The sequence below is a fragment of the Gigantopelta aegis genome, chromosome 2 (genome assembly GCF_016097555.1).
Source record: "Gigantopelta aegis isolate Gae_Host chromosome 2, Gae_host_genome, whole genome shotgun sequence".
NCBI classification, from domain to species: Eukaryota; Metazoa; Mollusca; class Gastropoda; order Neomphalida; family Peltospiridae; genus Gigantopelta; species Gigantopelta aegis.
This window is the reverse complement of record NC_054700.1, coordinates 19,995,272-20,008,489: the sequence shown is the minus strand read 5'-3', so window position 1 is coordinate 20,008,489 and position 13,218 is coordinate 19,995,272. Positions and strand designations below refer to the sequence as shown.

The following is a 13,218-nucleotide window of genomic DNA, read 5'->3' as shown; positions in this document are numbered from 1 at the left end:
AAAATTGTGCCCAAAGTGTTGTCGTTATTTGTGTGGTGGTGGTGGTGGTGGTGGTGGGGGGGTGTGTTCTGTTGTTGTTATTGTTGTTGTTTTAATGAGCCACTTGAGGGCCTCTTGATCCCTTCTCTCAGATCCGTCTATGGTTCATGTTTCATTTCATTTCAACTTATTTTCGTGCTTATATCCAATTAAGATTCAAGGCACACAACTCAGATACATGGGCTGTCTGTCCAGGACAGTGTGTTAGTTGTTAGTGGTGAGTGAGAGAGAAGAGGATGTAGTGGCCTTACACCTACCCACTGACTCATCGAGTCGCTGTGCATGGGAGTTGGTACCGGGCTGCGAACCCGGTACCTATCAGCCTTATGTTCGATGGCTTAACCACGACACCACCGACACCGGTTATGGTTTACGATCTACGTTGAAATGTATTATGAACCTAACGTATTAAGTTAATCACACATTGATTAATTGATCATCGGCTACTGGATGTCAAACATTCGATGATTCAGGCAAAAAGGGTCGAATTTACAACGCCCGTTTATGTCTTACACCATCTTCATAAATCAAGGCTAATAATCGTTCCTCATATTCAGCCTTGATACATGTCGTCAAGAAATCGTGCCACAAAATGCTTAAATTTCATTGGATGCGATGAGATCTGATTGCAACGAATCGCAACGCTCCTTATAGATTCCCTTGTTATTGTAAACAAAGATGGCAGCGTCAGCGTCCGTGGAAACGTGTCGTGTTTGTCACGATATGTTATTAAAAAGGTTTCGGCGGTTAATTTTTTATATTGCTTTCAAGATTGTCACATGTTACCGATGCTGTGATTGGTCAGCGATGTCATCGTGTAAGGGACATAATCGGTGTTACAAATTTTCTTCCAATAGAGGGCGCTAGTAGTGGATATCAGTAATCTTGACTACATGTATCAAGGCTGAATACGAGGAACGAATATTAGCATTGTTTTATGAAGATGGTCTTACACGGGTGTAACTACATACATTAAATTTACAACGCTTAAACACCTGCGTTTAAGAAAAACAGTCTTCGCAAATTAGGCCCATTTTCTCCAGATTAAAGAAAGAAAGAAAGAAATGTTTTATTTAACGACGCACTTAACACATTTTATTTACGGTTATACGGCGCCAGATTAAAGAAGGAAGGAAATGTTTCATTTAACGACGCACTCAACACATTTTATTTACGGTTATATGGCGTCAGGCATATGGTTAAGGACCACACAGATATTGAGAGAGGAAACCTGCTGTGGCCACTTCATGGGCTACTCTTTTCGATTAGCAGCAAGGGATCTTTTATATGTACCACCCCACAGACAGGATAGCACATACCACGGCCTTTGATATACCAGTCGTGATGCACTGGCTGGAACGAGAAATAGCCCAATGGGCCCACCGACGGGAATCGATTCTAGACTGGCCGCGCATCAAGCGAGCGCTTTACCACTGGGCTACGACTCACCCCTTCTCCAGATTAAACCCATTTCACTTTTCCATTCCAGAAAGGCATCTTTCATAATAATTTTTCCATAGACAGGACAGCACATTCCACGTCCTTTGATAAACTAATCGGAGGATGAAACAGGCAAAATCATTTAGTTCATCAAGTGGATTAGATCCTACGAGCCAGGCATCTAGAGCCCGCTATCTACTGATTGAACTAAATCCCGCCCCCTAACGTATTAAGACTCACAGTCATGATAACGTATTCTGTGCACGATCAACATGCTGGGCATTTGCTACATACCAGAAGAGCTCGTGATGTGCACTCCATGTTGTTGGCTGTGGAGACAATTGGAGTTATGCCTAGACTTAATGAGACTTAAGGTTGCGGTGAACCGAAACAGAGAGTTTCGTGTCAAAATTCGAGCAGCGCCTTCAAATGTTTGCGGAGTAAAGTCAGCTATAACTCTGCTTTGTCGGTAATATATGACAGTGATTATATTATGCAAACAATGTATCTGTTGTCAATAAAATAATATATAGAGGATTCCACAAGTATTTTTTTAATATGAAAAATACCAACCGAGTCTACGTTAATCGGTATTTTTCGAGGTTCTGCATCAATATCACAGTAGCATCGAAATATTACAGCGACTGATGGGGGGGGGGGGGGGGGGGGGCGTGAGGGCAGCAGAAGTATTAATTTAATTTTCGTAACCCATTACCTTCAGAGGTAGGGGACCAGTGTACTCCTTCTGACACATCTGATGTTTTATAGTCAAGGTCCCATAGCTGCTACCCAACTAAATGCAGGGTTGAACGTAAGCATTTAAACAAGTAGCGTCAGCTAAAAAAGAACAATGTCACGATTTCTTATTGTTATGTAGCCCTAAATCAATTAGGCTATATATACCAAAATATCAATAAAATGTGTCATATCACCGACTATATTGCAGCTTCATGTAGTGTTTACCTCATAAAACACATATCCTATGCAAAGTTGTATGAAAATGCAAAGCATTATATAAAGTTAAAGTTTGTTTTGCTTAACCACACCACTAGAGCATATTGATTAACTAGTCATAGGCTATTGGATCTCAGACATTCGGTAATTCTGACACGTAGTCATCAGAAAAAAAAACCGCTACAGTTTTTCATTAGCAGCAAGGGATCTTTTATATGCACTTTTCAACAGACAAGAAAGCACATACCACGACCTTTCACCACTTGTGGTGCACTGGTTGAAACGAGGAAACCCTTAATCCGTTGAATGAGTCCACTGAAAGGGTTCGATCTTGCGACGTAAGCACCTCAGCCGAGCACTCCACCGACTCGGCTAATTCTCGCCCCAAATAGTAAATAAATAGCGGTGATACCCTTCTGTCCCGGATTGGGCCCCTGGCCTCCAGAGGTCGAACCCTGGGGTGGACATGCTCAAAACCTTCGTGGTATATGAGCATGTTAAAGCCTTATCAGATCAGACCAGTGATACCCTTGCGGGTATTTACTGGTGTGTATAATCGGTTCTAGTATGTAAGTCCCGCATCTTTGCACTGTTTTTCAAAGTACGGACACCCTCAAGCATAATGACCTCGTCCACCAGCCGCCATAACGCATGGTTTCCTCGTTCAGGAACACTGTTCGAGTGTTTTCGGTTGACGCCCAGAGTCGCACACTTTACAAGGTCCTGTTTTTCCAGAGACTGAACAAGACTCGGTCACCATTTCACGACTGGTTAGCCAGGCTTGTGAAATCAGCGCTGTGGGTCAAGTCTCTAAACGCCTTAAGGACTCTTGCTGTATACACATACAGGTATACGTAAAGGTTTTGTAACAGTTGTTTTGATACCTTCCACTGAATTACAGGCTCTAGTTGATGCGAGAAGTGGATTTCTCATTACATTCAACTTTGTTTGACCTATAACAGTGATGTTATTGCAGTGTTCGACAATTGTTTGAGTAAGTCACTAGTCGTCATAGAATCTTTGGCTAGTGCCCTACGTATTATATTAATACAGGTGATAATTTTTCTCTTGTCTAGACCAACTATTCACTAGCTAGGACTGAGGCCTAGTGGATGTGTCGAACCTAGTTTATTGAATGCCATGTCGACTGCAATTCATGTCAAAGGGTGGTGACTAGAAAAAGGGGTGGGAGTAGTTGGCAGTTGTATGACAATAATTGTTTTTGTTGTTAATCTTACAAAACGGATCTCCAACTATTAGTTTCTTTTGTTCAACGAAACCGCCAGAGCATATGAATTAATCATGGGTTATTGAATCCAATATCAACCATTTTGGTACTTTTGACACGCAGTCTTCAGTGGAAACATGGTACCTTTTTTTTCCATTAGCAGCAAGATATCTTTTTACACATATTCACATTCCCAATCACATACCACGCCCTCTGATATGTCAGTCGTGTGGCACTGGTTGCGACGGGAAAACACCCACCCACAGAGAATGGGTCCACCAAGGGAGTTCGATCATCCGACTCAAACACCTTTTTGAGACAAATTAACGAAATAATAATCATAATATAGAGTTCAATAGGAGAATACAAAATGAAGAAAATATAATTAATTCTTCGAGTGTCGGTATTGCTATTTTATTTATATCTTCACCAATGTCAATTCAAATTACACATAAAAATACAACTTTGGGGGTTTTTGAGTGTGGGGTTGTTGTTTTTGTTTGACTTCCTTTCTTTCTTTTTTGTTTCTCTTTTTTTTCAAAAATATTTTCCTTTTCGTTTTACCTGAAGCCAAACTTGAGTAATTGGCAAACACGCTTTTCGTGGATGCTGGTATAGTCACATGTACACATGTACACATGTACATATAAACGTCTCAACTTGAATCTAAAACACAATGTATTTTGGGTGGCAACAATGAGTTTTGTTTTGTCTTTTACTTAATATACATGTAGCAGGTTGAAATTACAGTTATTGCTAAATAGACCGGCCTCGGTGGCGTAGTGGTTAGGCCATCGGTCTACAGGCTGGTAGGTACTGGGTTCGGATCCCAGTCGATGCATGGGATTTTTAATCCAGATACCGACTCCAAACCCTGAGTGAGTGCTCCGCAAGGCTCAATGGGTAGGTGTAAACCACTTGCACCGACCAGTGATCCATTACTGGTTCAACAAAGGCCATGGTTTGTGTTATCCTGCCTGTGGGAAGCGCAAATAAAAGATCCCTTGCTGCCTGTCGTAAAAGAGTAGCCTATGTGGTGACAGCGGGTTTCCTCTATAAAAAAAATCTGTGTGGTCGTTAACCATATCTCTGACGCCATATAACCGTAAATAAAATGTGCTGAGTGCGTCGTTAAATAAAACACTTCTTTCTTTCTTTTTTATTGCTAAATAATATCTACCAGAATTCAAACCGGTAATTATAACACGTTTTCTATAGACAAAGCCTTGGGCAATGATTCATTATAGCAGTCACTGCCGTGTTAAAACGCCTCTTCGACTCTGTCGTGTGCAGAGGCGGGATTTAGCTCAGTCGGTTGAATGCTCGCTTGAGGTACTTACATCGCAGGATCGAACCACCTCGGTGGATCCATTTAATTGATTGGGGGGGGGGGGGGGGGGGGGAGTTCTCGTTGCAATCATTGCACCACAACTGCTCACAGGCTGTGGTATGTGCTTTCCTGTCTGTGGGAAAGTGCATATAAAAGATCCCTAGCTGAATTAGGAAAATTGTAGCGGGTATCATCTGATGACTGTGTCAGAATTACTAACTGTTTGACATCCAATAGCCGATGATTAATTAATCAATATGCTCTAGTGGTGTCATTAAACAAAACAAACATAGTTTTACTGTCCTGTGCAGAGATATCGTTTACAATGTATTTAGAGGCGTTTTCAAAATTTAGAAACGTACGTTAGTTCAACTGCACGATGTGTAAACATCTATAAAATAATTGGTTATATAAAATAATATGTTTTTAAACTACATATATACCCATGAACAGAAAGTAGATATCTTCATAGAACTGTTAACTAAAACGAAGGACTTGTAAATTAATTGTAGATGGTAACACTATTTCGAATTCCAACATCTCTTTAAAATGTCTTGCTGTTTCTACTTTTTTCCAAAATAAGCAGCTTCCGGCAAGTCATAATGGAAGATGCATTTTCGTCTTCGTTTTTTCCTCTCTCGCTAATGTATATGCGTAAAGAAATTCGCGCCGCAAACAGCAACTTTATTGGCGATGCAATTACCCATGAAACATGTGGACACCACGAAGTAACGATGTGGAATGGTAAAATACAGCAGAGGCTGTTGGCAAGCGTGTGACATTTAGGAGTAAACCGACCGGGTTGATGGGACGATAATTGCCGGTTCAGCTGTTTGAGTGCGCCGTAAAATAGGAGTGATTTACAACAAATAAAACCCCATTATCAAATACCTCCGGCTTTTTGACTTAACCCAATATATCAATCATACGCTACACTGGACGTAATAGAATAAGTGAAGTCAAATCAGCTGTGTTTGACAACTGTATTTTTTTGTGTTGTTTTCTTGTAAAAAATCGACAAATATAGAAAGAATTTCTAGGAATAGTACTTTTCTGAAACTTTGTCGGACAAGTAGATTATATTTATAGTCCGTTCACTATCCAAGTTAGAGAGGGGTTACAGGACACATTCCGGGGTGTGTGTTTTGGATGGCAGGTTTAATCACTTTTAAAAGTGTTATAAATACGAACATCAATATTTCGAATTAAAAGGTTCGAGATATTGATTGATCGAGATAAACTTAATAGTTGTTTGTGAAAATAATGCCGTTTATCAATGGTGCGATCTCGAGATCTATAAGTTCTGGAACCAATTTCACAAAATGTAGGTCTTGTATCACACGTAAAAACGTATTTAAATCTTCGACTGGAAGTACGAACAGTACAAATAATTAATTTCGAAACATTATTATAAATCATTTTCTTTTGACCTGATCGTACTCTGTCCTTTGCAATGGCGTAATGTGTTTACGTGAAATAGATTCCAAAACATATAAACGTACCACAGGTGTTGAACAGCTAACCGTAAACGTAGACGTTCGGTGTTTAGCGAAACTGACTCCTGGACTCTGCAGATTGTAGACGTCGACATAACGAAGTTCGACTGTAATATGTGTATGGCGATTTTCGTGTGCCGAAATTTAAAAAGGGAAGGAAGAAGTTTTAAGTAATGCATAAATTAACGGTAATAAAGCTCAACTAGACGGAGGCAATATACACTGCCTAGTGTCTAAAATAAAGTTCCTTTAATTGTAGGGGGCAGGGCATAGCGCAGTGGTAAAGCGATCGCTTGATGTGCGGTCGGTCTAGGATTGATCCCCGTCGGTGGGTCCATTGGGCTATTTCTCGTTCCCGCCAGTGCACCACGACTGGTACACCAAAGGCCGTGTTATGTGCTATCATGTCTGTTAGATGGTGCACGTAAAATATCCCTTGTTACTAATAGGGAAATGTAGCGGGTTTCCTCTCTCTAAGTTTATGTCAACATTACCAAATGCAATCCAGTATCCGATGATTAATAAATCAATGCAATGTAGTGGTGTCATTAGACATAACAAACGTTTACGTTTTGTAATTGCAGTGACTGCTTGAAACAACAAGTTCTGATTTGCTGACTTCTAAAGGGTTAAATATACATTAAAAATACGCAGCTCGTTGGTTCGTGTGAACTCTTAACGATCAATGTCTTTAATTCTCCATTTAGAGTAGAAATTAATAATCTCTTCGACAGACAGGATTAAGAATCGAAGAATTAATGAAAGAAAGCACGGGGCACAATGGCGGGGCTCGACTGGTCACCGAATAAGCGCAGCAGTCGGGGAAACCCCGGTCAATGGATATTTAACCCTGCGCGCGCGGTCAATGACGATTTGACGTCTTAACCTTTGAGACTGCAGATGACGCAGTGCACATGCAAATACCTGCTTTGATCGATCGTCCACTGCAAATATTTGCAGCCGACAATTGTCTTTTTGCCGCGTATTTTGGCCGCTAATTGCCCATTGAATAGCAAATGGCCGGGATCAGGTTTAATACGCGGAAGTGGTTGGCGCACGTGGGGAATGGCCAATTGTTGATAATTGTTGGACATTTCGGCAGAGGAAATTGCCATGGATTAACGCTAGCTTGTAATTGGTTCTCGTGACCGCTCCACCTGCACGTGAGCTCAAAGAATGACACCCGCAATCTGCATGTGACGAATTTCATGAGTAGGGGGTTCGTAATTAGCCTGAGTGGTTCAGATGTCCGGCGTAACGACACCTCAGTCCGTTGTTTAATCAAGAAATTAATCAATATTACAGAGGTAATTAGACGGAGGTGTAGACGTACGAATATAGCGTTTATTACGCACGTTCACATAGACAGGACATCACATACCACTTCATTTGACGTACCAGTCGTAATTAGTCTTATTTACACCAATTCTGGCCTGCAGTCGTAACGTCATGACGGGGTGGGATATAACAAACGCCTGTTGCATGATCGGTTTAGGATCGATCGTCGTAGGTGGGCCGATTGGGCTATTTTTCGTGCCAGCCAGTGTACCACGACTGGTATGTCAAACGCCGTGACACGTGCGATCCTGTATGCGGAACGGTGCATATAAGAGATCCTTTGTTACTAATGAAATATAAATGTAGAAGGTGTCTTCCCCTCTGAGACTTCAATGACAGAATTACCAAATGTTTGACATCCAATAGCCGATGATTGATAAATCGATGTGCTCTAGTGGTGTCGTTAAACAAAAACAATTTAACATATTGGAAGAAGACTGAGGACGGTCGATCCTATGACCCATCGCATCCCAGACGAGCGCTATTCCAATGAGACATCTCCACGATAGCGATCTACCGCTCGCTAGACTGACTTTTATATTGAACGCAACTAAATCACATTGATTTATTAATCATTGGCTATTGGATGTCAAACATTTGGTAAAATTAACATACAGCCTTAGAGAGGAAACCCGCTACATTTTTACATTAGTAGCAAGGGATCATTTATATGCACCAGTTCATAGACAGGATAGCACATATCACGGCCTTTAATGTACCAGCCGTGGTGCACACTGGCTGGAGCGAGAAATAGCCCGACGGAAATCGACCCCAGACCGACCGCGCATCAAGCAAGAGCTTTATTACTGGGCTACGCCGCGCCCCAACATCACATTAGTGCGCTATGATAAAAGTCGATGGTACCAGTCAAATTGTTCTCTAGCGCTCGGATATCTGAACACGCCATAGGTGCATGCATAAACTACCCGGCCTTTTGTCAAATAGTAAAATGTTTGTGGCTAATAGAACATAAACATTACATCGTAAACATACGAGGCAGGAGGCAGTGAGGGCAAGCTGGATCAAATCCAAATGTTTTCTTTAACGACGCACCCAACACATTTTATTTACGGTTATATGGCGTCGGACATATGGTTAAGGACCACACAGATATTGAGAGAGGAAATCCGTTGTCGCCACTTCAAAAAAAACAGAAAAAACCCCAGGCGAGATTCGGCCAAAATGAGCTGGCCTGAAACCCTTTTCACAAAGTATTTTTATCATTCTACCCACAAATTTTAGTTGTAATCCATGTAGGGCCTACACATGCGCTTGAAACCTTATATAGCCGCATTTCGTAAGGATCGTTTTGCGTTCCGGTCCAATCGACTACCGTAAACACATCGTGCTAAATATTGTGTACAAAGATGAATGCCATAAATACAACCGTAATGGAGGTTGCCACATTTGTTACTTAACGTAGAAGTGGCTATATACCAGGCTGCCGTGTGTTGTAGCCTCGGCTAACGAGGGCTGGCTATCTATACATCGATCTCCGTTTCTCCTCTTTTTTTTCTTTCTTTTTTTTCTTTTTCTGGTTTTTTTTTTTTTTTTTTTTTTTTGGGGGGGGGGGGGCGCCACACCCCATCTAAACTTTGCCATGCATAGCACAGGTTACAGCTAGCGTTATTTTAATACTTAAATAGTCATAAAGTTCATCAGTCAGACACGCCCAAAAATTTGGAAAAACCCGATTGCTGCTTTAAACAATGGGCTGGGGTGCCTTTCAACAAATATCTCTTTTCATTCACGAAACACAGCTCGGTATTTCAGAAACCACTTGCTATTCGGGGAATATTTCTGCAATCACCAGGGAAAGTATATTAAAGGATATTCGATTTCATGTCAACTTAATATTTGTCGTAAAATAATATCACCGTGGTAAGGAATAATCGAAAGTTATTTGTGTATCAAGGTTGAGAATAACAATTCGTTTAAAGTCACTGGCCCTAGTTTTCGAGCCACCCACTTTATATTATACTTCGTACGAGCACGTTATAAGTCATGTGGAATTTAAGGGCGAAAAGCTGTAAAATGTCACAAACGTGCAACATGTAGGTGGATCAAATCAAATAATTCCTTGCAATGAACAATAGTACGAGCCAATTAAATATAATTTGTTAAAAGTCAAAATCGCAAGTATCATGCACACGCACCTCCAAACAGAAACTCTAAGTACTAATACTATAGTTATAAAAGAATTGTTCTTCATTTTTCGCTATGCTACGCGATTTTATACAATGTGTGACTTTTATACATCAATAAATTCACACAAAAATTACGAACAATTCTTATATTTACAAACAGCACAACTTATTTAGTTAGAACTACATATAATTCATAAATCAGTTTTTAACGTTCTTCCAATGATCTGGGCCCGTGCTTATAAAACGTAATGCTATTTGAATGGCGTTGCCATGACATTAAAGTCTGGACTTTATTAAAGTCTAGACTTTAAGGTTTATAAGCACGGGGGCTGCTTTACGTAATGACGTCATTTTCTGAGGTGTCTACGCTACGCAATTTTATGCTGTTTGTGACAGTTGTACATCGATAAATTCATTTTTTTAAAATTACAAACAGATTTTATATACTTACAAAGAAAGGGGCTTGTGCAGAGGGTGGGTTACGACAGTTAAACCCTCCTCTTGATCAAGCAAATGTTCTCTTTTTTTTCAATACTTTTCTGGGGAAGCATCTCACAACCCCTCATAAATTTCGCTAGCCACAGTTTAGCCCCCCACCCTCTTCCAAAATGTATGCACAAGCGCCTGGACACACCATATTTAGTTAAATTAAACATAAATCAACGTCTAGCGTTTTTTCCATGGCCTGTTTTACGTAATGACGTCCCAGCTGGCGTAATGACGTCATTTTCTGAGGTTTATCGCAGGTTCACATTCAGTTTTTCTTCGACGTCGTCCAATCAGAATTGAGGAAATCGTATAAACGCATAACGTTTGTAATTTATATATATATATATATATATATATATATATATATATATATATATATATATATATATATATGTATGTGTGTGTGTGTGTGTGTGTGTGTGTGTGTGTGTGTGTGTGTGTGTGTGTGTGTGTGTAACTCATTTGGCGTTATTGGTTGGGGATATCTGTGGTCTCATGGATGGTGTTTGCAAGAAAAATGTCAATCAGATAAATATATAATACTGCGTGAGCGAAAGCGAGTTGGATACATTTTTTAAACAATGAGTTGCAAGATAAATGGTATCTAACTGACATGAATGTAAAATTCTATTTCTTATATATCCTAAAAAAAACCCACACCATAACTACCCCCCCCCCCCCCCCAAAAAAAAAAAAAACAATTATAATAAATAAATAACAAAATAACCAAAAAAAACCACCCACTAAGCATTCTACACCTATTTGACGAGATTATCATACCAAAATAGGTACTGTATATCTAAATTTCCTACTTTAGATTTGAGATTAACATTATAAACAGAAAGATTGATCGACATGCTACGTAAACTTTGTAATACTGATATTGGACATGAACACCATTTTTTATTCCATTGTAAAAATCAAAATATTAAAAACAAATGAAAACACACATCTATATATATATATATATATATATATATATATATATATATATATATATATATATATATATAGAACTAATCCTAGCGTGTTTAAAGGTATGCTGTTTTTGTGTAATGCGTCATTATTAAAACACCTATTCTTTATTAAAAACTCAAATGTTTTGGGGTTTTGTTTAACGACACCATTGGATCACATTGATTAATTAATCATCGGCTATTGGATGTCAAACATTTGGTAATTTGGTAATTCTGACTCGTAGTCATCAGAGGAAACCCGCTGCATTTTTCCTAATGCAGTTGTGTATAGTTGTGGTGCATTGTTGGAACGAGAAAAAAATAACCAGCTGAATGGATCCACCTCAAGCGACCACTCAACGGATTGAGCAAAATCCCGCCCAAAAACTGAAATAAGATTAGTAGCTCTGTTTTGTGCAATTTTAGATCTATGTAACAGATTTATTGTCAAAATTTCTAAAATAAATATTTTCCTAAATATGACACTACATACCTTTAGTCTCATCTCTTTCCAGTTTATGCATAACATTAAACTTACATATTAGTGACTAGTACGAAACACACGAGAAAAAACCCCGATACCTCCATACGAAAGCGGTTTCGTTTCGGGTAAGAGCGTAGGGTTTCTTCCTGCAGAGTCTGTACTAAGCTAACACGTGTAACTTTAATGTTAAGAATGATCTAAAAAAATAATCAAGCTAAAGGTCTGAGGTATCAAATTTAAGAAAGCAAATGTATTTTAAAGTTTAAATATTGTTTTGTTTAACGACACCACTAGAGCACATTGATTTAGTATTCATCGGCTATTGGATGTCAAACATTTGGTAATTTTCACATATAGTCTTATAGAGGAAATCCGCTACATTTTAACATTAGTAGCAAGAGATATGTTATGTAAACCGTCCCACAGACAGGATAGCACATACCACTGCCGTTGATATACCTGTCGTGATGCATTGGCTGGAACGCGAAATAACCCAATGGGCCCACTGATGGGGACTGATCCTAGACTGGCCCTGCACCAAGCGAGCGCTTCATCACAGAGCTGCGTCCCGCTCCTAACGACCATTAAAGTCGTCGGAAAGATTTCAAACTGGACAATTTTAAACACTAAGCGCTCTCTAGTCCTGACTCAACGTATAACCAGAGTAGAGCTAGAGTCATAGTAGCAATAAGCCCGTTATGTTTAACGACACCACTAGAGCACATTAATTTAAATCATCGGCTATTGGATGTCAAACATTTGGTAATTTTCATTGTTTAACGATACCACTAGAGCACATTAATTTAAATCATCGGCTATTGGATGTCAAACATTTGGTAATTTTCACATATAGTCATGGAGAGGAAACCCGCTAGTAGCAAAGGATATTTTATATGCATCATCCTAAAGACAGGACAGCACATACCACGACTTTTGATATGCCAATCGCGGTGCACTGCAAGAGCTATCCTTCTACAAGCAAAGTATTATACTTGAAAGTGGCAGTTTTCCTATAGGCGAAACACATGACAATAATTAGACTTATGAGCATTTAGCAATCATAACATCGTCAAAACGTCCTTACGACTACCTTGTTACAATTATATTGACTGCTGTATGTATATATAACCTCATATGCCGTAGACTATGGCCTGAGTGTAAATAAAGTTCAGTTCAGTTCAGTTCAGTGCTGAGGTACGGTTTTTAAAATGTTAATGATTTCGCCATTAAACGTTTTAGTATAAAAGTCACCTGACGCAATTGTTTGAGCAAACCGCCATGCTTTGGGGTCCATACACAAAAATCTGAAAATTGTCA

The 13,218-nt window shown here is 39.5% G+C and overlaps 1 protein-coding gene across 2 annotated transcripts in view; it reads right to left on the bottom strand.

The window, feature by feature from the left end:
* The window catches only part of LOC121382533 (lachesin-like), a 100,475-nt gene that overhangs the window by 70,165 nt on the left and 17,092 nt on the right, over positions 1 to 13,218 (bottom strand). Inside the window, exon 1 of one of the 2 annotated variants that reach the window (XM_041512001.1) lies at positions 10,424 to 10,641. The exons of the other annotated variant lie outside the window; for it this stretch is intronic. The gene's annotated coding sequence lies outside the window, so the exon portion shown is untranslated. Of the gene's footprint in view, positions 1 to 10,423; positions 10,642 to 13,218 lie in introns of those variants that run through there. 2 annotated transcript variants of the gene reach the window in all.